This window comes from Taudactylus pleione, unplaced genomic scaffold (assembly GCF_031769625.1).
Source record: "Taudactylus pleione unplaced genomic scaffold, aTauple2 ptg000209l, whole genome shotgun sequence".
NCBI lineage: Eukaryota > Metazoa > Chordata > Amphibia > Anura > Myobatrachidae > Taudactylus > Taudactylus pleione.
Window position 1 is genome coordinate 2,870,181 of NW_028284611.1, and position 21,282 is coordinate 2,891,462.

At 43.3% G+C, this 21,282-nt stretch overlaps 1 pseudogene across 1 annotated transcript in view; it reads right to left on the reverse strand.

Annotated features, from left to right (window-relative positions):
* LOC148517817 (RING finger protein 112-like) overlaps positions 1-21,282 on the reverse strand; it is a 199,526-nt pseudogene that overhangs the window by 150,959 nt on the left and 27,285 nt on the right. The gene's annotated exons all lie outside the window — the stretch shown is intronic.

The following is a 21,282-nucleotide window of genomic DNA, read 5'->3' on the forward strand; positions in this document are numbered from 1 at the left end:
ACCCTAGTTATATCGGCATCACTATTTTGGTCTCTACTGTACATGACCAATTGTTCTAGTGCCTGATTTATTACAATCTGTTGGAGCAGTTTTTACTCTAGAGGCACTCAGTGGCCTGTTTTAAATCAATAAATCCTGTCTGGAATTCTTTGTTCTATGCCATTATATAAAGATAAAAATGGTTAAAAAAAATGTGTTGTATGATTATTTGCACCATGGACATCAACATATTATGGGACAGTTATTGGTTTGAAATGGGGGGATAGTTGGGAATAGGGGGGATAGGCAGAGTATAGGGGGGGATAGGCAGAGTATAGGATGTAAAGGTAATGTAATTTTCATAATGTAATGTAAACTCATTTAAAGTCAACACGTTAGGCAGTACTGATGGTCTCCAATTATGGTTACTTCATAGACAGTAACATTTATTGACACTAATTATTATGAAATTACTATAATAAAAAAATAATTTAACCAATAAAATTAACAAACACATTTGTGTATAAAATTTGAAATTTAAAGCTTTATTCTTTGAGCAATGTGCAGTTTTAAAAAAAAAAGTATTAATTTATGCATGTTTCCTGCCATGACACAGCCCTCTCTCCATTGAAATAGGCCAGATACTCCTCCCCGACCTGTTTAGCATGTCCAGGGTCCACTTCTGGAAATTGTGCTCTAGCAACAGGAGTCCACATATAATTATCCTCAATTCAATCTGTAGGTTCTGGCAGTGCAGTACTTTGTGCTTATTGTAGTGTATTTTTACGCTGCAGGAAATTATGTCCGGCACAACCAGAGCCAAATTTAGGCTCCAAAGGGCCCTAGGCACAGTACTAGTGTGCCCCCTCCTTCTCCCCCTGCACACACTCCCTCTTAGGGGTGTACCTACTGTTTGTGATGATATTCAATATTTTCTGCTGCTGCTTTTTGCAGAGAAAATGTTTTATAAACTCAATTTAACATATAAATAAAGCCAGGACAGCTGAGTGATGCTCAGCTCCCTGGCGCAATTGGCTGGCACCAGTAATAAGTGACTTACACTATAGCTGTTACCGCCAGGTATAGTCCCTTCTGCATATGCGTAGCTCGTCTCTGATGATCACACTTGCTGACTGCACTGGAAGCCTTGATTAGGGCTTCCAGCAGGTGCTTTAATTTTAGGGGCGAACAAATCCAAAGTTGGGGGACAAACTTAAAAACTAGCGAAATAGACTCCAAGGGGGTCCCCACGTATGCTCCAGGTGTTTTGAAAATTGCAGGTGCTTGCGGCAGGTTGATTTTTAAAATTTTTTAAAACGTCACATTAGCAACTTCAAAATATGCTAGCACCCATGTACCCCAAATTTGCTGGGACTAGTCATTTTGCTGAAAAAAATATTGCTTAATGCCATTCTTCACCACTTCTGCAAAGATGCTAAGAGCAAGCTTTTGGAGAACCCCCTCCCCCCAGATTAGCTTTATTAGGGGTACTAGAACACCCCTATAATGATCCCCTATGTTAGTGCAGCTTTTCAGGGGGTACAGACTGTTTTCCTCATTCTTGACAGTACTTTTCACTGGTTCTGAATTTGCCAGGTGCCGTTTTCGCCACTTCTTAATTGAATACGGGGATAAGTGGTGACTCGCGTGATACTTTTTCGCATGGAAAACCAGCGATGCCGGCAAAAAGTCTGTCATGCGAAAAGTATGGGACTTTTTGCACCTGATTGAATATGCCCCTTAGTCTGGCTGTCGACCTCGGTCCCCTTGTGTCAGGACCATTAAAGACCAGCAGCATCACAACACCTCACCATGCTAATAAGAGACACTACATTACTCACCCCCAAAACTGACTTCCTATATGCGATCCCGGCGGCTCACTAATACTCAACAGCTTTAATCAATCATGAATATGCTGCGCATCTGCAAAACTGCTCTCCGCATTGGACACATTTCCGATAACTACCCAGCCATGCCTTATGGCCCTATGGATTGTGTCTGACTGCTGCTATTGGCATACACATCTGTAGTAGTGTGTTCTGTTATGGAACACACAATTGGAGCATAGGAATGCGTGTTATATAATTGGAAGCCTGAGATATGCAGGCTTCACAGAGCAGGAAGTGCGTCAGCGATGTGGAACGCACAAGTTTAGAAACACATGGCTGGGTAGTTACTGAAAGTGATATCTACCTATGTATCTATGTATGTGTCCTGAAGACGGTCCCAATGTGGACTGAAATGTCGACCTGTCCTTTGTTTTAAAAACTAAGTAATAAAGATGTGATTTTATTTTTAGATCTGCTGAGTGCTCTCTTTCTCTATTTTTCTATATTGGGATTTTTTTTGATCCATGAGGAGCACCAAAACATTGACTTTGTTTGGTTTGGAGTGTGGACATTGTTACATTTATATGTATGTATGTATGTATGTATGTATATATATGTGTGTATATATATATATATATATATATATATATATATATATATATCCACAATAATCCACAAATGTAGAAGAGAAGAGGGCACTCACCAAAGCAGTACACTTATTTCATTTACTCATCTTAAAAAGTAATCCAAGCAGCATATAATGTCAATGTTTTGGCTTTTGAGACCTTTGTCAAGAAAACATCACCATAATCATCAGCATATCAGCATCAGCGATAACATCCAGTAGCGTGCTTGTCATATAACATTAGAACATACAAGTAAAAAAGCCCTGCATACATACCAACCCTTACCTCCAAAGACCATAAATCAGCTGTGTCCTTTCATGCCAGCGCACTCCTCACTATGTCACCAAAGCCTACACAGGTGGTCTCCAATTGGAGTTTCCGTTACCTAGGAGATGCCTGCACACAGTGCTTCATGTCACCAGACCTGGACACCGGCGCTCTATTTTTGCGTCATCCCAATCGGCTTACTCAAGTCTAATGTGGCATTACCAACTTCAGTTGCTAAGCAATAACCCGACAATATGACAGCCAATATAGCAAAGTCAAGCCGTTTTAAACATAATGTCACTGTAAAGATCTAAATTAACCCGCGGTGGTTCGGGGGCAGGTGTATGCATGGAGATACTTTAACACTATAAAAACACACATAAAACAATACATATAATAACATATACAAACACGACATATGACAACATCAAATTGCCTAGAGACACCCATAAGAGCACCTATATGTAATCACTTAAGAAACATATTCATAGGGTTGTACTCATTCAAGCCCTGGTAACCAACATATTCCTCCAATATTTCTCAAGTCTATGCAATTTGAGTACCCTATCACCACCTCGAATCGTGGGGGGGGGTACCCAGTCAATCAGTCTAAATTTTAATGTAGCAACTTGATGATTCATCCTCAAGAAGTGTGCAGCGACAGGTTTGTCAGTAATACCCGTATTGAAGGCTTGGCGAATAGACAGCCGATGGTTTGCCATCTGTTCCTGAAAGCATCTAGACGTCATTCCGACGTACACCAAACCACAAGGACAGGTAAGTGTGTATATAACATGGTCCATTGCACAAACCAACTTATACTTGATATATAGTTTATGACTCGTCCACGGGTGTGAAAAAGAAGAACCAGGTTGCATTGATATGCACGTAACACACCCGGTGCATTTAAAGCATCCCGGTTTTTGGCTATACAACCAAGTCAATGTCCTGTCAGGGACTGGTTTCACCATTGGTCTCATCAGAAGCTCCTTCAGATTTGGGCCACTCTGGTAGGCCATCAATGGGGGATGTGGGCCAATAGATTTCAAGCTGCTGTCTGATGATATAATTGGCCAATGTTGCCTGAGCACTTTCTTTGCAACATTCAATTTACCATCATATGTGCTTACGTAGACCATCCGGTCTTTAATTTTCAATTTGTCATCCAATGTGGTTCCTTTATTAAAGCGTTTATAAACTTTGGTGAGGCACCATTGTACTGTTTTCTTCTTGTACCCACGTTCCAAGAATCTTGTAGTCATCTCCGCTTTTTGTACTGATGACTTAGCCTGATCTGTGTTGTTCCTCAGCACCCGAAGGAATTGCGATGTTGGCAAGCTGTCCTTTAAATGGACTGGATGAAAACTCGAAGCGTGTAAAAACGTATTGCGATCAGTCTCCTTATATAGGGTAGTCCCCAATTTAGAACCATCAATAGACACTGTCAGGTACAAAATATTAACCTACAATTTATCTACATTGATAGTAAATCTAACTGGGGTGTCAAGGCAATTTAGGTAGGTCCTCATGTCAAGAAAGGCTTCTTTAGTGTCACTCCATATTAAGAAAACATCATCTATAAAATGTTTATAGAAAATAATCTTGCTCTGGAACAGTGGAAAGATATTCATAGTCTTGTACTCCACCATATGCAAATTGGCGTACGCTGGTGCGAGATTAGATCCCATCACCATCCCAGAGCATTGTGTGTAATAATCTGTACCGTACATTAAATAATTATTGAACAGAATTAACCGAGTAAGCACCAACAAAAATGCAATCGGCGGATGGTCATCATGGTGCTGATTATTAATTAATGCTTTTTGTAAAGCAGCCAAACCACCCTCATGGGGAAAAATGGTATGCAACGAACACACGTCCATTGTTACCAAAAGCACAGCTGGTGGGAGAGTTGTTAAGTTTTTCAATTGATCCAAAAAATCTCCAGTGTCTCTAATATAACTTTTGCCCTTGGTGACTTCAGGTTGTAACATAGAGTCAATGTAGATAGCCAGAGGTTGAAACACTGAATCTCTGGCGGAGATTACTGGTCTCCCCGGGGGGTGCTCCAAATTCTTGTGAATTTTTGGAAGCATATAGATTATGGGACTCACTGGGAAGTCCACTCTTAAAAAAAATCAACAAATTCTCTCCCCAACCAGTTATTAACATTCCCCAGATAAATAAGTTTGTCTACTTTCTTTTTGATTAAATCATTTGGATTCCGATTCAACTTCTCATATGTGCTAGTATCTGAAAGTTGACGCAAAATATCATTGTTATAATCTGTCCAATCCTGAATAACAATGGCCCCACCTTTATCGGCGGGCCGAAATACCAAATAAGTATTCTTTCTAAGAGAACTTAGAGCCTCCCTTTCATTGTTTGTTAAAATATCAAAGATATACGTACCACTATTATTTGAAATCTCATATTCGGTAATTCTGAGAAAAGTTTTTAAACTCGCCTTGCTCGATGGGGGGTCAAAAGTTGATGGTTTATTTAAGGTAGTATATTCTCATTGTATATCACTACTACTGGAAAAAAATTCCCTCAAGCGAACTTCCCGACCAAATCTATAATGGTCTATACCCCATTTGTAAGCATTATGTCTGTAGGTGGGTACAAAAGACAAACCTCTAGATAATAAATTAATTTCTACCTCAGATAGAGGAGAACTAGGTTGAATACCAGGTCTAGGTCCTTCTGTGCCTTTACCTTCTTTTTGTACCCCCCTCTCTGCGCATGCATTCTGTGCCTCTTAGGCCTAGTTTGGCATTCGGAACCCCTAAAAAAACACTCGTAGGTCACTTATCAGGGTTATCTATATCTGAAGTTGACTGGGAGGATAAAGTATCTACCATAGACAAGCCAACATGTTTATTTGATCTAGGGAACCTCTGTGTTTTTCTATGTCCCTGCTCACCAGTTAACCACCTATAGATGGTGTGATTTTTATAGTCGTTATTAACTGTAGTGAGTTCCTTTTAAAGGCCACCAGTTCCTTCTTATAAGTATCAACCTGAGCAGCAAGTTTATCCAACCATTTATCTATATTATCTTTTACAAATGTCTCATCGTGTGTTCTCATGTAGTGAGGAGTGCGTTGGCAGCAGTGTGTGAATGGACACAGCTGGTTTATGGTGTTTGGAGGTAAGGGTTGGTATATATGAAGGGCTTTTTGCATGTATGTTCTAATGTTATATGACAAGCACGCTACTGGATGTTATCGCTGATGCTGATATGCTGATGATTATTGTGATGTTGTCTTGACAAAGGTCTCAAGAGACCAAAACGTCGACATTATATGCTGCTTGGATTACTTCTTTATGATGATTAAATGAAATAAGTGTACTGTTTTGGTGAGTGCCCTCTTCTCTTCTACATTTGTGGATTATTGTGGATTTACATTTGAATCAGCCAGTCTGGTTTTGGAAGTTGCACCCTGTTGCTGAACTTTGGAGATGTGAATGCAGAAAAACTTGAACATATATGTGATAAAAGCACTGGAGAAGTCTGGGATGGCATATATGTATATCCCAGATTCCTATCTTATGTGTTTTAAAAAGCCCCAGGAAAAGTCTGTTATGCCAAACAGACCAGAAGTGTCGACTGTTGATAAAAGCCGGATAATGGGTCCTGGGGGTGTGGATGTGAGAAGAGAGGGAGGGCTCCATCCATGGGCCATTCCAAGTGTTGGGCCTTTCAGTCTGAGAGCAGGCTGATTAGTATTTGCACCTGGAAGTGGCATATATAAGCTGTGTTAGGTTTTGGTTCAGTGTCTCACATACCCTGGGGAGAGCAGACACTGAGGTTTGTTTAGAGACACTGTGATATTTGAAAGTGCTGTGTTTGTGGTAAGGCAGTAGGCCCTGCCACTTGTAGAGAGGGAGTAACCTGTCTAGTTAGTGCCCAGACGGGCTAGGTTTTATGTTTATGTTTTTGTTTATGTTTATCCATATGGCACAATAAAAACTGGTTCCGACAGCTTGCACGAGAACCCCGGACTGGTGTACTGTTTCCTGGCTGCTGTGTAAGTGGGGAGGTGTCCATCTGCCCCAGGAGATGGTTCCCCTTTCCTGGTCATATCACAAGTGGTGGAGAATGCGGGTAAAACACACAGAAAACTGCAGCAAGAGGAAAAGTTTTGCATTGAAAATTTAAAGAGACAGACACCAATCTGTTGTTTGGACGTCAAACTGTGTTTTATTGAATCCATGAAGGTAGCGTTGGTAAATGCTTAGAGAAGCCAGATTCCACTTCCAACCTACACCTAAACACAACATGAAGGACATTGCTAAGGCCTTGCTCCAAGCTACAGCAGTTCAGCAGGAAACTAACAAAATTCAGCAAGAAGCTACCAGGGCTCAGCAGGAAGCTACCAGAGCTCAGCAGGAATCCACCAATGTGCAAATATTGGCTGTGGAGACGGCCCAGAGGCAACAAGTCACCATAGAGGAAACCCGCCAGGCCTTAAGAGATGTTGTACAACAGCTAGTAGTCCGGTCTGGAGATGCTTCCCCTGCTCTTTCAACTAACACTCACGCCGTATGGGCCAGTCACTTTCTGCAAAAGATGAACCAGAATGATGATGTGGAAGTGTATCTTACTGCCTTTGAAAGAAGCGCAGAAAGAGAGAACTGGTCTAAAGAGCAGTGGGCAAGTCTTGTGGCACCCTTCCTGTCTGGAGAACCACAGAAAGCATACTATGACTTGTGCCTGACTGATGCAAAAGACTATGTTGAATTGAAAAAGGAAATCTTAACTTGATTGGGAGTACCAGTATTTGTTCGCGCCCAACGAGTCCACCGCTGGGAGTTCCAAACAGAAAGCCTCCACACTCACAAATGCATGACCTCGTCCATTTTACCTTAAAATGGCACAGCCAGAGACTCTAACAGTCTCTCAGATCGTGGAAAGGGTAATTATGGATCAATATCTGCGGTCTCTACCTTCAACTCTGCGCAAGTGGGTGAGCCATGCAGACCCTAAAACAGCAGACCAATTGGTTGAACTGGTGGAGACATATGTGGCGGCTGAGGAACTGTTGAGTGTGCCCCACCGAGCCCAAATTCCGCAATGGCGATCTCCCGTGATCACTGGTAAGACTGTTCCAGGGGAAAAGGGTGCTGGGCGGTAGAAATTACTTAAGGATGTGGGTTTGAAACCTGGAGATAGGCCAGCCATGCCAGGAAGGTTCCTACCCCGTAATAGACTTGATAATAGTAAGATTCAATTTTTCCAATGTGGTGGTTTGGGCCATATTGCTGACAATTGTTCACTTATCTCTGAATCTATGCAATGTGATACTGCTTACGTCAATTGCAGAGTGTTTTTCTTTGCACAGTCAGCCTGTACTGCTGACCGACAGACTGAGACAGATAAGCAAATGTGTGTAGTTACTGTAGAAGGCAGCCGAGTAGAGGCTCTGTTAGATTCTGGTTGCCTAATTACACTTGTGAAAGCTGAACCCCTTGAAACGTAAGGGGAAAACTGTTGGTGTGACCTGCATACATGGGGATACTCGCTATTATGTTACTGCAGAGGTGAACATAGAAACACAATGTGGTTCCGCGATAGTCTCTGTGGGTTTGGTGCATGGCTTGTTGTATGATGCAGTATTGGGGGGAGACTTTGCTCACTCCTGGAAGTTGTGGGAAAGACGATTTGTTATAGAAGTAAATAACCATGACCCATTTGAGAAGGCTACTGATGCAGTAGCAGAGGGAGTTTCTTCAGAGTCTGAGATGTTCCCCTTTTCTATCATGATTGGCAAACCAGGGAATGCTGAGAATGATGGTGGCTCACCAAGTGATGTCTCCTACTGATATGGGAAGTGTTATTGAGCCAGTTGATCATCTGCCTGATCTTGAAGTCAGAAAATAGATCTTTACCGTGGAGCATTTAAATGACCCTACTCTGGTAAAAGCCAGGGAAAATGTAAAAGTGATTGATGGTAAACCCACAGACCCTGATAGTCCATTGTCATATCCTCAATCGCAGTACGCCAGGATTTTTTGTATCAGGTGATTAAGAAAGGAGAAGATGTTGTGGAACAATTAATAATTCCAAATGCATATAGAAGAACCATGTTAGACCTGGCTCATAGTCCATAACTGCAGGTCACCAAGGGGTAGAAAAAACCACTGAGCAAATTTTAAAGAGGTTTTTCTGGCCCAGGGTGCATAAAGAGGTATCCTTCTATTGTGCATCCTGCCCTGAATGTCAATATCATGCTCCAAGACCACATTTTAAAAGTCCACTTGTCCCATTACCCATTATTGAGGTTCCATTTGAAAGAATAGCTATGGATTTGGTTGGACCGTTAATGAAGTCTGCCTGGGGACATCAATATATTCTGGTGATAATGGATTACGTACCAGGTACCCGGAAGCAATAACATTGCGCAATACATCAACAAAGACCATTGCTAGAGAATTAGTCCATGTCTTTAGCAGGTTGGGAATACAAACAAAAAAATGGCAGCTGCTCAATCAATCTGACTTTTCAGGTAAATGAAAGGGAGGGGTCATACCAAGTAGAAAAGAGAGGGGGTTTTTAACCCCCTATTGTTCCTCAGCATACTGAATTGTATTAGCACCAACATATGAACACTATATGGTAATAGAAATCAGAGATATTGGTTGTATGCATTTGCAAATACATGGGAAGCTGCTAGGCCTCTTCACGGCTTCTCTGTCACTAACAGTCCCTAACGCTAAGAGGTTCACATCCGGGGTGCAGTGCACCCAAAAAACATCCAGCCCAGGACCCCCAGGGCATCACATGAAAATGGAAAAAGAGTGATAGTGCAGTGTAAAGTATAGTTGTGTGCGAGTAATCAATAAGTGTGGAATGAGAGGTTAAAATATATGTGAAAAAATAGATGAATAATAAACAAACATTAAAGGTGATGTGAAAAGTTACTATGTGTATTAAGTGGTGATGCCCTGAGGAGGCCAAGACAGAGTAGCCTCAAGGGGCCCAGCGCCCAAACGCTCACCCCAAATGTAATATATACCAATTAAAGCCTCATAATAAAGGCACATATATTTTGGCAAATGTAAGGCCTCATGATAAAGGCACATACCTAAATGCATCCAAATTGAGAGCCAGCTTACATGGGAGTCACCACTGGGAACTCCAACTAGCACTACTGGAACCAGCATGCCCTGCTAATGCTGGCTCCTTCATGCATCTCATGACAACAAACAAAAAAATGGCAGCTGCTCAATCAATCTGATAGTACTTTTCAGGTGCATGAAAGGGAGGGGTCATACCAAGTAGAAAAGAGAGGGGGGTTTTAACCCCCTATTGTTCCTCAGCACACTGAATTATACTAGCACCAACATATGAACATTATTTATGTATTTTTTCACATATATTTTAACCTCTCATTCCACACTTCTTGATTACTTGCACACATCTATACTTTACACTGCACTATCACTCTTTCTCCTTTTTCTTGTGATGCCCTGGGGGGTCCTGGGCTGGATGTTTTTTGGGGTGCACTGCGCCCCGGACGTGAACCTCTTATTATTAGGGACTGCTATTGACAGAGAAGCCGTGAAGAGGCCTAGCAGCTTCCAATGTATTTGCAAATGCATGCAACCAATATCTCTGATTTCTATTACCATATAGTGTTCATATGTTGGTGCTAGTACAATTCAGTGTGCTGAGGAACAATAGAGGGTTAAAACTAGGGGTGTGCACCGGCCACTTTTTGTGTTTTGTGTTTTGGTTTTGGATCTGGATCTTTCTTCGTGTTTTGGATCTGGATTGGTTTTGCCAAAACCACCCTTCTGTGTTTTGGGTTCTGGGTTTTGTGTTTTGGATCTGTATTTTTTTTAAAAACAGCTAAAATCACAGAATTTGTAGGTTTTTCTGATCCTATGCTATTATTAACCTCAATAACCTTAATTTCCACTCATTTCCAGTCTATTCTGAACACCTCACACCTCACAATAGTGATTTTATGTCCAAAAGGTTGCACCGAGGTTGCTGGATGACTATGCTAAGCGACACGAGTGGGCGGCACAAACACGTGGTCCATCTAGGAGTGACACTGCAGTGGCAGACAGGATGGCAGTTTGAAAAACTAGGCCCCAAACTGTACATAATGCAAAGAAAAAATAAGAGGTGCAAGATGGAATTGTCCTTGGGCCCTCCCACCCACCCTTATGTTGTATAAACAGGACATGCACACTTTAACAAGGCAATCATTTCAGCGCCAGGGTCTGCCACACAACTGTGGCTGAAATGATTGGTTCGTTTGGGCCCCCACAAAACAAGCTGGCAATTAATCTGTCCCTGCACAAACTGGCTCTACGGAGGTAAGATGTCGTCCTCATCCACCGATTCCTCACCCTCTTCAGTGTTGTGTACATCCTCATCCTCATAGAGTATTAACTCGTCCCCACTGGAATCCACCACCACAGGTCTCTCTGTACGTTTTGGAGGCTGGTCTCCCTGGAAGAGCTGATAATTCATGTTTATGAACATCATCTTCTCCACATTTTGTGGAAGCAACCTCCTATGCCTTTCGCTGACATGGTTCCCGGCTGCACTAAACACTCTTTCGGAGTACACACTGCAGGGGGGGCATCTCAGGTAAAATAGAGCCAGTTTGTACAGGGGCATCCAAATTGCCTCTTTTTCCTGCCAGTACAGGTATGGAGTGTCTGACATGCCTACTTGGATGCTGTCACTGATGTAATCCTCCACCATTCTGTCAATGGTGACAGTATCATATGTAGTGACAGTAGACATGTCAGAAATTGTTGCCAGGTCCTTCAGTCCGGACAAGATGTCCAAACTTGGTCCTGCCTGCCCTGCATCACTGCCAGCGGGTTGCTTAGGATACCTAAGTTTTTTCCTGGCAGCCCCAGTTGCGGGAGAAAATGAAGAAGGAGCTGTTGACGTGTCACATTCTGCTTTAGCTGACAGTGTTTTCACCAGCAGGTCTTTGCACCTCTGCAGGCTTGTGTCGGCCGGAAAGAGAAACACCACATAGGCTTTAAACCTAGGATCGAGCACGGTGGCCAAAATGAAGTGGTCTGATTTCAACAGATTGACCACCCTGGAATCCTGGCAAAGCGAATGAAGGGCTTCATCCACAAGTCCCACATGCCGAGCGGAATGGCTCCATCTTAGCTCCTCCTTCACTTTCTCCATCTGCTTCTGCAAAAGCCTGATGAGGGGAATGACCTGACTCAAGCTGGCAGTGTCTGAACTGACTTCACGTGTGGCAAGTTCGAAGGGCTGGAGAACCTTGCACAACATGGAAATCATTCTCCACTGCGCTTGAGTCAGGTGCATACCCCCTCCTTTGCCTATGTCATAGGTGGATGTATAGGCTTGAATGGCCTTTTGCTGCTCCTCCATCCTTTGAAGCATATAGAGGGTTGAGTTCCACCGCGTCACAACCTCTTGCTTCAGGTGATGGTGGGGCAGGTTCAAGAGTGTTTGCTGGTGCTCCAGTCTTCAGCACTCAGTCGCTGAATGGCGAAAGTGGCCAGGAATTTTTCGGGCCACCCAAAGCATCTCCTGCACGCCCCTGTCGCTTTTCAGAAAATTCTGCACCACCAAGTTTATTGTGTGAGCAAAACATGGGACGTGCTGGAATTTGCCCAGATGTAATGCCCGCACAATATTGGTGGCGTTGTCAGATATCACAAATCCCCAGTAGAGTCTAAATGGGGTAAGCCACTGGGCGAAGATTTCCCTCAGTTTCTCTAAGAGGTTGTCAGCGGTGTGCCTCTTACTGAAACCGGTGATACAAAGCATAGCCTGCCTTGGAACAAGCTGGCATTTCTGAGATGCTGCTACTGGTGACGCTGCTGCTGTTGCTGCGTAAGGTGATACATCTACCCAGTGGGCTGTCACAGTCATATAGTCCTTAGTCTGCCCTGTTCCACTTGTCCACATGTCCATGGTTAAGTGGACATTGGGTACAATGGCATTTTTCAGGACACTGAGGACACTTTTTCTGACGTTTCTGTACAGTCTCGGTATCGCGTGCCTAGTGAAGTGGAATCTAGACGGGATTTGAAACCGGGGACACACTACCTCCATCAATTGTCTAATTCCCACTGCACTAATGGCGGATACTGGATGCATGTCTAACACCAACATAGCAGTCAAGGCCTCAGTTATACGTTTTGCTTCAGGATGACTGCTGTCGTACTTCATCCTCCTCGCTAAGGACTGTTGGAGGGTCAATTGTTTAGTAAAAGTAGTGGTGCTCCTACTTCCTCTCTGGGATGATGAATGACTCCCAGCAGCAGCAACAACAGCAGTGGCAGCAGGAGGCGTAGCAATGCAGGATCCTCTGGAGGAATCCCGGATAGGAGAGTTAGTCATGCCAGTGACATGGCCTGCAGGACTACTTCCAATCCTGACTAAGGAGGAAATTGACGAGGAGGGAGTTGATGGTGTAGTTTGCAGGTGCTTGGATACAACAGGACAACAGGATTTAGGTGTCCCTGGACTGCTTATGGTCTTAGCCAAAGTTTCTGAACTTGACAGTGACTTTTTATGAACGCACTGCAGGTGCCGTATAAGGGAGGATGTTCCTAGGTGGTTAACGTCCCTACCCCTAATTATTTCAACTTTACATATGGTACATATGGTAAGACAGTTGTTGTCCGGATTTGGATAGAAATATTGCCAGACCAAAGAGGTGGAATGTTTGGTCTTCTGCCCAGGCATGACCGTGATGGGCTTTTTCATCCCACGGACAACAACAGTCTCCCCCGGATCCTGATTTAAACAAACCACATCACCATCAGAATCCTCCTCGCCAACTTCCTTCTCAGTGCCAGCTACACCAGTATCCTCATCCTGTTGTACTTCAAAAGTGACATCTTCAATTTGCATATCAGCAAGTGGACTGTGGGTGATCCTTTCAGCACTTGCAGGGGGCGTGCAAATGGTGGAAAGAGCCACCTCTTCCCGTCCAGTGCGGGGAAGGTCAGGCATCGCAACCACCACCACACTTGGACTCTCCTTGGGGATTTGTGATATCTTCTTAGAAAGCACAGTTCTTCGCTGTGCTTTTGCCAGCTTAACTCTTTTGATTTTTTTAGTGGGAGGAGGGCTTCCATCGTCATGTGAAGCTGAACCACTAGACATGAACATAGGGATAGACCTTAGCCGTTCCTTGCCACTCCGTGTCGTAAATGGCATATTGGCAAGTTTACATTTCTCTTCAGATGATTTAAATGTTTTTTTCAAGGTCATTTTCCTGAACTTTGTCATTTGGGATTGTATGTGCCCTCTACTATGACATTGGGCATCGGCCTTGGCAGATGACGTTGATGGCATGTTATCGTCTATGTCTTGACTAGTGGCAGCAGCTTCAGCACTAGGAGGAAGTGGTTCTTGATCTTTCCCTATTTTATTTTTATCGGAGAAAGTTTGGTCCTCCATTTATGTTATATTGATATATACGTGCGGCTAAGGCGCACACAAACACAGAAAATATTTTTTTATTTTTGGTGGAGACTACTGCACTTTGTGGGTTACACCACCCTTGAAGAAATGAGCCAGCCGGCCCTTTACTTATGGGACACAGGCGCACGCTTGGCGCTGCTCCTTTGCTGATGCACGTGCAGCCACAATGCACACAATTCACAAACACAGAAATATATTTTTTTATTTTGTTTGGAGTGCCCTTTGGGGATTACAGCACCCTTTAGCGGTCAATCCAGCCTGCCCTTTACATATGACACAGGCGCACGCTTGGCACTACTTTGTTGATGCACGTGCGGCCAAAGTGCACACAATTCACAAACACAGAAATATATTTTATTATTTTGTTTGGAGTGCCCTTTGGGGGTTGCAGCACCCTTTAGCGGCCAATCCAGCTGGCCCTTTATTTATGGGACACAGGCGCACGCTTGGCACTACTTTGTTGATGTACGTGCGGCCACAGTGCACACAATTCACAAACACAGAAATATGTTTTTTTATTTTGTTTGGAGAGCCCTTTGGGGGTTACAGCACCCTTTAGCGGTCAATGCAGGAGGCCCTTTATTTATGGGACACAGGCGCATGCTTGGCACTACTTTGTTGATGCACGTGCAGCTACTGCGCACACAATTCACAAACACAAAAAAATATATTTTTTTATTTTGTTTGGAGTGCCCTTTGGGGGTTACAGCACCCTTTAATGGACAAGCCAGCCGGCCTTTTACTTATGGGACACAGGCGCACGCTTGGCGCTGCTCCTTTGTTGATGCACATGCAGCCACAGTGCACACAATTCACAAACACAGAAAATATATTATTTTTTTTTGCACTTGGGGGGAGCACCCCTGATGGACAGAGCACCCCCTGGACAACACTACAGCACCCCTTTAGGACTGGGACACTGCACAGGACTTTGGAGTGGACACAGCCCCTATGGACAGCTGACTGCACAACACAGTCCAGCCAGCACCTATGGACTTTGAAGTAATGGATACAGCCCCTATGGACAACAGCAGCACAGTGCAGCACAGCACAGCACAACACTACACTGCCTGCACTACACTACACTACACTACACAGCCCAGCCAGCCCTAACTCCCACCCTCCCTCTTCACTGTCCACAGCCGAGTGAGAAAATGGCGCCGATGTGGTGTACCTTATATAGGATCCAAAACCTGCGAGACCCGGAAGGCGGGATGATGATGTTTTGCCTCGATTTCAGATCCGAGTCAGGCGGGAAAAGTCGAGCCTGACTCGGTTCCGCCTTGGATCGGGGGGGCTCGGGGGGGTTAGGATTTCAGAAATCCGAACCCGCTCACCCCTAATTAAAACCCCCCTCTGTTTTCTACTTGGTGTATGCGGCTGGTCGCACAATAGTGTATACGTACTTCCGTTTCTGCTGCCACGTGTGTTGAACAAAGCCGCTGAGATTTTGTTTTGTTATTGATAGCTAGCATTGTTGTAAGTATTTCGATTGGTATTGCCATAGTCTGGGAGAACGTTTATTTTTCTGCGCAGGAAAAGAGTGTGTAATAGTGAGTATTTGTTGTTTTAGGGTGCAACATGGTTCCTAAGGTTAAGGGTATTGTATGACCCTTAAGTACTAGGCGCAGGGGTTGGCCTAGTAGCTTGGTAAGTAGCTTACCATTCTATACACATCAGCAGGTGTACATGTTGTCTTTGTTGTAGGGACCGGCTCTCAGTGTGATTGCAGTGTTCAATAATTAGTTTGGGTTATTTGAGCATTGTAGTTGAGCCGCACTAGGAAACTTGTGATTGTGAACTGAGAGATAATAGGTGAGTGAAAGAATCTAGAAATAACTTTCATAGGTGAGTGAAAGCATCTAGAAATAACTTTCATAGGTGAGTGAAAGCTTCTAGAAATAACTTTCATAGGTGAATGGGGGCATCTAGAAATTTCTTCCATAGGTTTGCTGCTGTTGAAAGCGCCGCTCGGGTGGGCACGACATATTATGCATACTAAGTATGGTGCCAATGCAACCAGGTATTATGATTTATGGTTTAATATGACGAGAAAGAGTGTTAGGCCGTTTCCTAGAATTGGTAGCTTTGATAAGGAGATACTGAGCAATGTCCGAGAGTACATCTGATTGATGCATTCTCGAGTGAATAAGGTAAAATATTGTGAATGTTTAAAATTGTGGCAGCATGAAGGGGAAGCGTGGCTTAAAAATGTGCAAGCGACGCAAACTAGCGTCGCGAGCGCATTGCCAGAAAATACATCCGCGACGTTTAATTGCAATTCGGGCGAGCTGCAAATTGGATTGCACGTGCGGCAAGGTAGCGTTGTGGAGAGTATTTCCAGCAGATCATGCTCACCTTCCCCACCTTATGTGGATGGAGGTGCAAGTACCGTTACCAAAAATACCCATAAAAATGTAACAAGCAATTTGTACCCTCTCTTAAGCAACCATAAAGAAAATGTTTATGATATGGATGATGAGCCTATTGTAGTCTGCCATTTCCCATGCTGTGCAAATGATAGATGCTGCATCACCACAATCATGGGTGGTGCCGCCATCTCCATCGGTAACAGCAAGGGAAGTGTTAACACACTCTGCACACATAGAGGAAGTTGTTAATACCATATGTAGCAGCAGCAGATTAAACCCCAAGCCAGGTAACCAGGTCAAAGGTAGCAGCGCTACCTGTCTGCATCCCATTTGGATGATAACTGTTCCGAACGGAAATGCAGATGCGAATGGTGTAGTGCCCATGAGGGAAGTACTAATGCATTGTCCTTGGACAAGAGTAGAACTAAATTCCATCATAAATGATTTCCCCGATCCCAAAAAGGAACTAGCCAAATGTCAAAGATTTTTGAGAAATTTGGGTAGTTCTCATGAGCCAACTTATAAAGATTGGCATGTTGTGTTAAGGGCCTGTCTACGCAATACCGACGTGACAAAATTTATCACGGATTGTGTATTGAATGGTGACATTCCCTTAACAGACCAAGTAAACCAAGGTAACATTTCCCACATTGTAACTCAATTGGGTATATATTTTCCAGGAGTAGTTAACTGGAACAAGATTTTCACCATTAAACAGAAGGAGAGTGAAACTGCAGAAGATTATTGTGATCGGGCTCTGCAGGCTATCACCCAGTACACTGGGATAGAAGATATTAAAGATAGCACTCACCACAGGGGAATGATAGTCACGGTACTCATGGAAGGTCTGAGAGACGACTTAAAGACTTGGGCTCAGACCTCACAACCTGGCTGGAGGGGAATCACAATAGATAACCTCATAGAGTCTGCCATAGAACATGATAAAAATATCACAAAGAAGAGAGAGACCCAGAGCGAAAAACTAATGGCTGTCAGTATCCAAGCTCTGGAAGGAATGACAATAACATCACAGCCAACCGACACACCTGCACCCACACACCTGCACCTGAACAATTACACGTCCTCACCAATCCCACACCACAGCAAACACATCCTTACCCCACATATCATACACAACCACAGGTCCCATACTCATATCCCCCACAATATCCTTACCCTCCCTTTCCTTACCCATACCCACCACCTTTCCCTCTTGCTCAAATCCCAAAACAATCTTTTCATCCACCTCATTCAAAATTATGTTTTAACTGTCACCAAGTGGGACACATAAGTAAGTACTGCAAAGTGAAGAACACCACACAGGAACACGAGTTTCCCATGGGTTCATAGGTAACCCCAGTATCTTCTCCCAGGCCTTATATGACTGTATACAATCTTTTCAACCTGCCAATGTATCTGTTCTAATGTAAAATGTGGATGATTTATTGTTGTATTTTAGGTCATGTTTAAACGATATTAAACTGGTGTGCTTTATCTCCCACTCATAGGACTCAAGGTTGCTATGGATAAACGGCAGCCATGCCAGGCTGAGGTCTACTACTCGGAATACTATCCAACTCAGTGGCACAGACATTATTTAGAGCAGTAGCTATTAATAACAAGATTTAATTGCAGGAACCTGTATGCAGATACTATGGGTCTCATGCAGACCCACTCGCAAGCGGCTGTCCGCTCGCAAGTGGGTCGATGGTGTGCACTGCGCATGCGCACAACGGAGGGAGCTCCGTCCTGCGCTTGCGCCAGACGCGACGAGCGAAGGACTTTCCTTCGCTCGTTGTGTCTGATCAAAGGGGGGTCAAGACCATCGCGACCATCATCCTGCACGCTCGTATGTGCTGTGGGTGGTGACCCACAGCTATACGAGCGTCCAGGAGGATGCTCCATTTTTATGGAGGACGGCCCTCATTCAGAGCGAGCACTCTGCTCAGAGCGTCCGGCTCTGAATGAGGGCCAATATCCCTAGAATTATTAAAAATGATAGGGGGACTTATTTTACAGGTGACATTTCCAAGAACATGTGTAAGATGATGGATAACAACACTAAGATTATCCCAGACTGTCTTTTGCTTTATTTGCCCCCCCTTTGAGATACTGTTCAAACAGGCAGCCTCTTGTGAAAATATGACAATGAGGTTACTGTGCAGGGTCTCACGAAGATGAATGAGAATAACTGAAATTGAAAGTGTTATTAACTAACATGTCTAATGCAACCTGTCATGATGTCAAATCTGGAAGAATTTGTTATGATCCAAATTTTTTTTTAGCTAAGGTTGATTGACTGATCGGTGGAAAGGTCCATATCTGACGATACAACATCCTCAAAGGGTGGGTGGGGAAGATACGTGGGTCCATTCCACTCACTATAGGGAGGTTAACCAACCGGTGGAGATACAAGGCAGAGACAAGGCCGATAACGTGGACCTGTCAATTGCGAGCTTGTGCCGGAAGGATTAAAAAGGTGAGATATCTGAGCTAAAGAAATGTGTAGATCAGTGCTTCCAGCAATGGAGTGGTCTGCTGTGGTCATCCTAGTTCTTTTACTTTCCAGAGTTTTTGTCATGATGATCTGTTTGGGGATACTCAGTGTCTGTGATGGGGGACCGATAAAGGAGATGTGAGCTGATGGCGGAGCTGATGGAGTGGAGTCAGGAGGAAGAGTGCAATGCCAATCACGCTGTCACCCTATGAATACTGAGGTAAATACAGAACTGCATTACAACCCTGAGCTAGGAAATACCATCATTTAATGTATTATATTTAGCCATGCATAGAATGTATTATTGAAATGTTATTTTTAAAACACCTCAGATAATGTAAAGTCTAAATTCCCCTTCAAGACTGCTTTTATAAGACTGGTGCATCCCCACACCTTTCACATGATTTTCCAATATCCGCGGTGTGCGTATAATAGTAGTTTTATGTCCCCACTCAGAGACACATTATTGATGGATTAAGAACCACCTTGTGCCATCCCATAATAACACTAAATAATATTTAAATGTAAGCCTAAATAAAATGTTAAGATCAGATTGTGATAGCATGTTGTTCGCTATCAAAGGGTGGACTGTCGAAACTAGATTATTAGCTGAGACAAGATCAGTTTAAAATTGAATCGCAGCGACACCATCTTGCGACTGGCTGCAAGACGCCATTTTGCGAGATGGCCGCCTAAGCGCCATTTTAGATAAACTCACACTTTAGTTCATGTGGCGATAATACTATTAGCAAGTTACAGCGATTCACCAGAAGCCTATTTCATGACTTTACATATTATAAAGGATATATTTAAGAAATGACTTTACAGTATGTCAAAAATTGATTGCATTAGCAAATGACTACGTGACAACTGGCTTGTGTAGATAAGCTTCCTGGACAGTGTCTGCCCTCACTACAGGTAGTCTGGCTCGAATACACACCTTACATTAGCAAGCTACCTGCAATGACATGATTTCAAAGACTAGAGTGTCACCTTATGTCTGTCTATTGCAGCTGGGTTATTTGCATTTCACACAAGAGACTGGAAGAATAAAAGAGTTTTTCTTTTGAAGTCTGGCACAGGTGGGGGGGACTGCTCACAGATTGGGCATGTGGAACTACCTGGCTCAGCATGTCACACTGCTAAAATGTTCACTCAGTGAGAGTTAACTGCACCCCTTCCTCATACACACTTTAATACATCTTTATACCAAACCCCGAATACTCACACATTACATATTCACACATAAGGTTTAATAAGCTTTAGAGTGTATGATTTAAGTTGGTTCAGTTAGTTTAAATGCTGAGAAATAAAGATATTTGATAACTAAGGTATTATACATGCTAAACCAGTCATGTTTGGAGTTGTACTGATGCGTACTCTTTTCACAGTATTCCGGTTTTATCGGTGGGGAGATCGCATCATGCATTCCCGAGTTATGGATCGCAGAAAACTACAAGCAAAAAAATTTATATTTTAGGAACAAACTGTTAGGACATTGCAGGAGGCGTGAAGAGGAAGACCCCAAGCTGTTAGAGGCAGGGAAAGTCTGTTTGAACTAGCCTGTAAAATGTGCTGTAACAGATGCTTCACCCCTGGGAACCATTGACACCAGCAACAAACTTCCCTTTTGTCCTGTTTATTCTGGGGGGTATAAATATGAGTGCACGAACGCTGGTTCTCAGTCTTCGTGCTGATTGCTGAATGACGAGGGGTCTCTTGCTAATGCCTATCTCTGGGTCCGGAAGCGCCGGCATATGTTTACTGTACTTGGGTCTGTATAATTTCCTTTTGCGCCTATATTGTGTCTTGATTAATTGCGTGTAACTGACTGTACTTTTACTTGAATAATACTTTGTGCTTCGGAACCACATGTTCTGAGTCTGGAGTCTCTATTTATTGTATGACTGCGTACGCAAATTAGCATCATCCTTAGAGGTTTATAGGAAGGATTTTAGAAGGTACAGGCAGGGGTATATAGAGGTTCATTCTAATATTAACAGGTTAAAACCCCCCTCTCTTTTCTACCAGGTTGGGAATACCTAAGGTAATCCTGACTGACCAAGGTACCCCATTTATGTCAAAAATAATGAAAGAGTTATGCCGGCTGTTTAAAATTGATCAGTTAAGAACTTATGTGTATCACCCCAAACCGATGGGTTAGTGGAGAGGTTTAACAAAACTTTAAAACATATGCTAAGAAAAGTAGTGGACAAAGATGGTAGACATTGGGATTACTTATTGCCTTATTTGTTGTT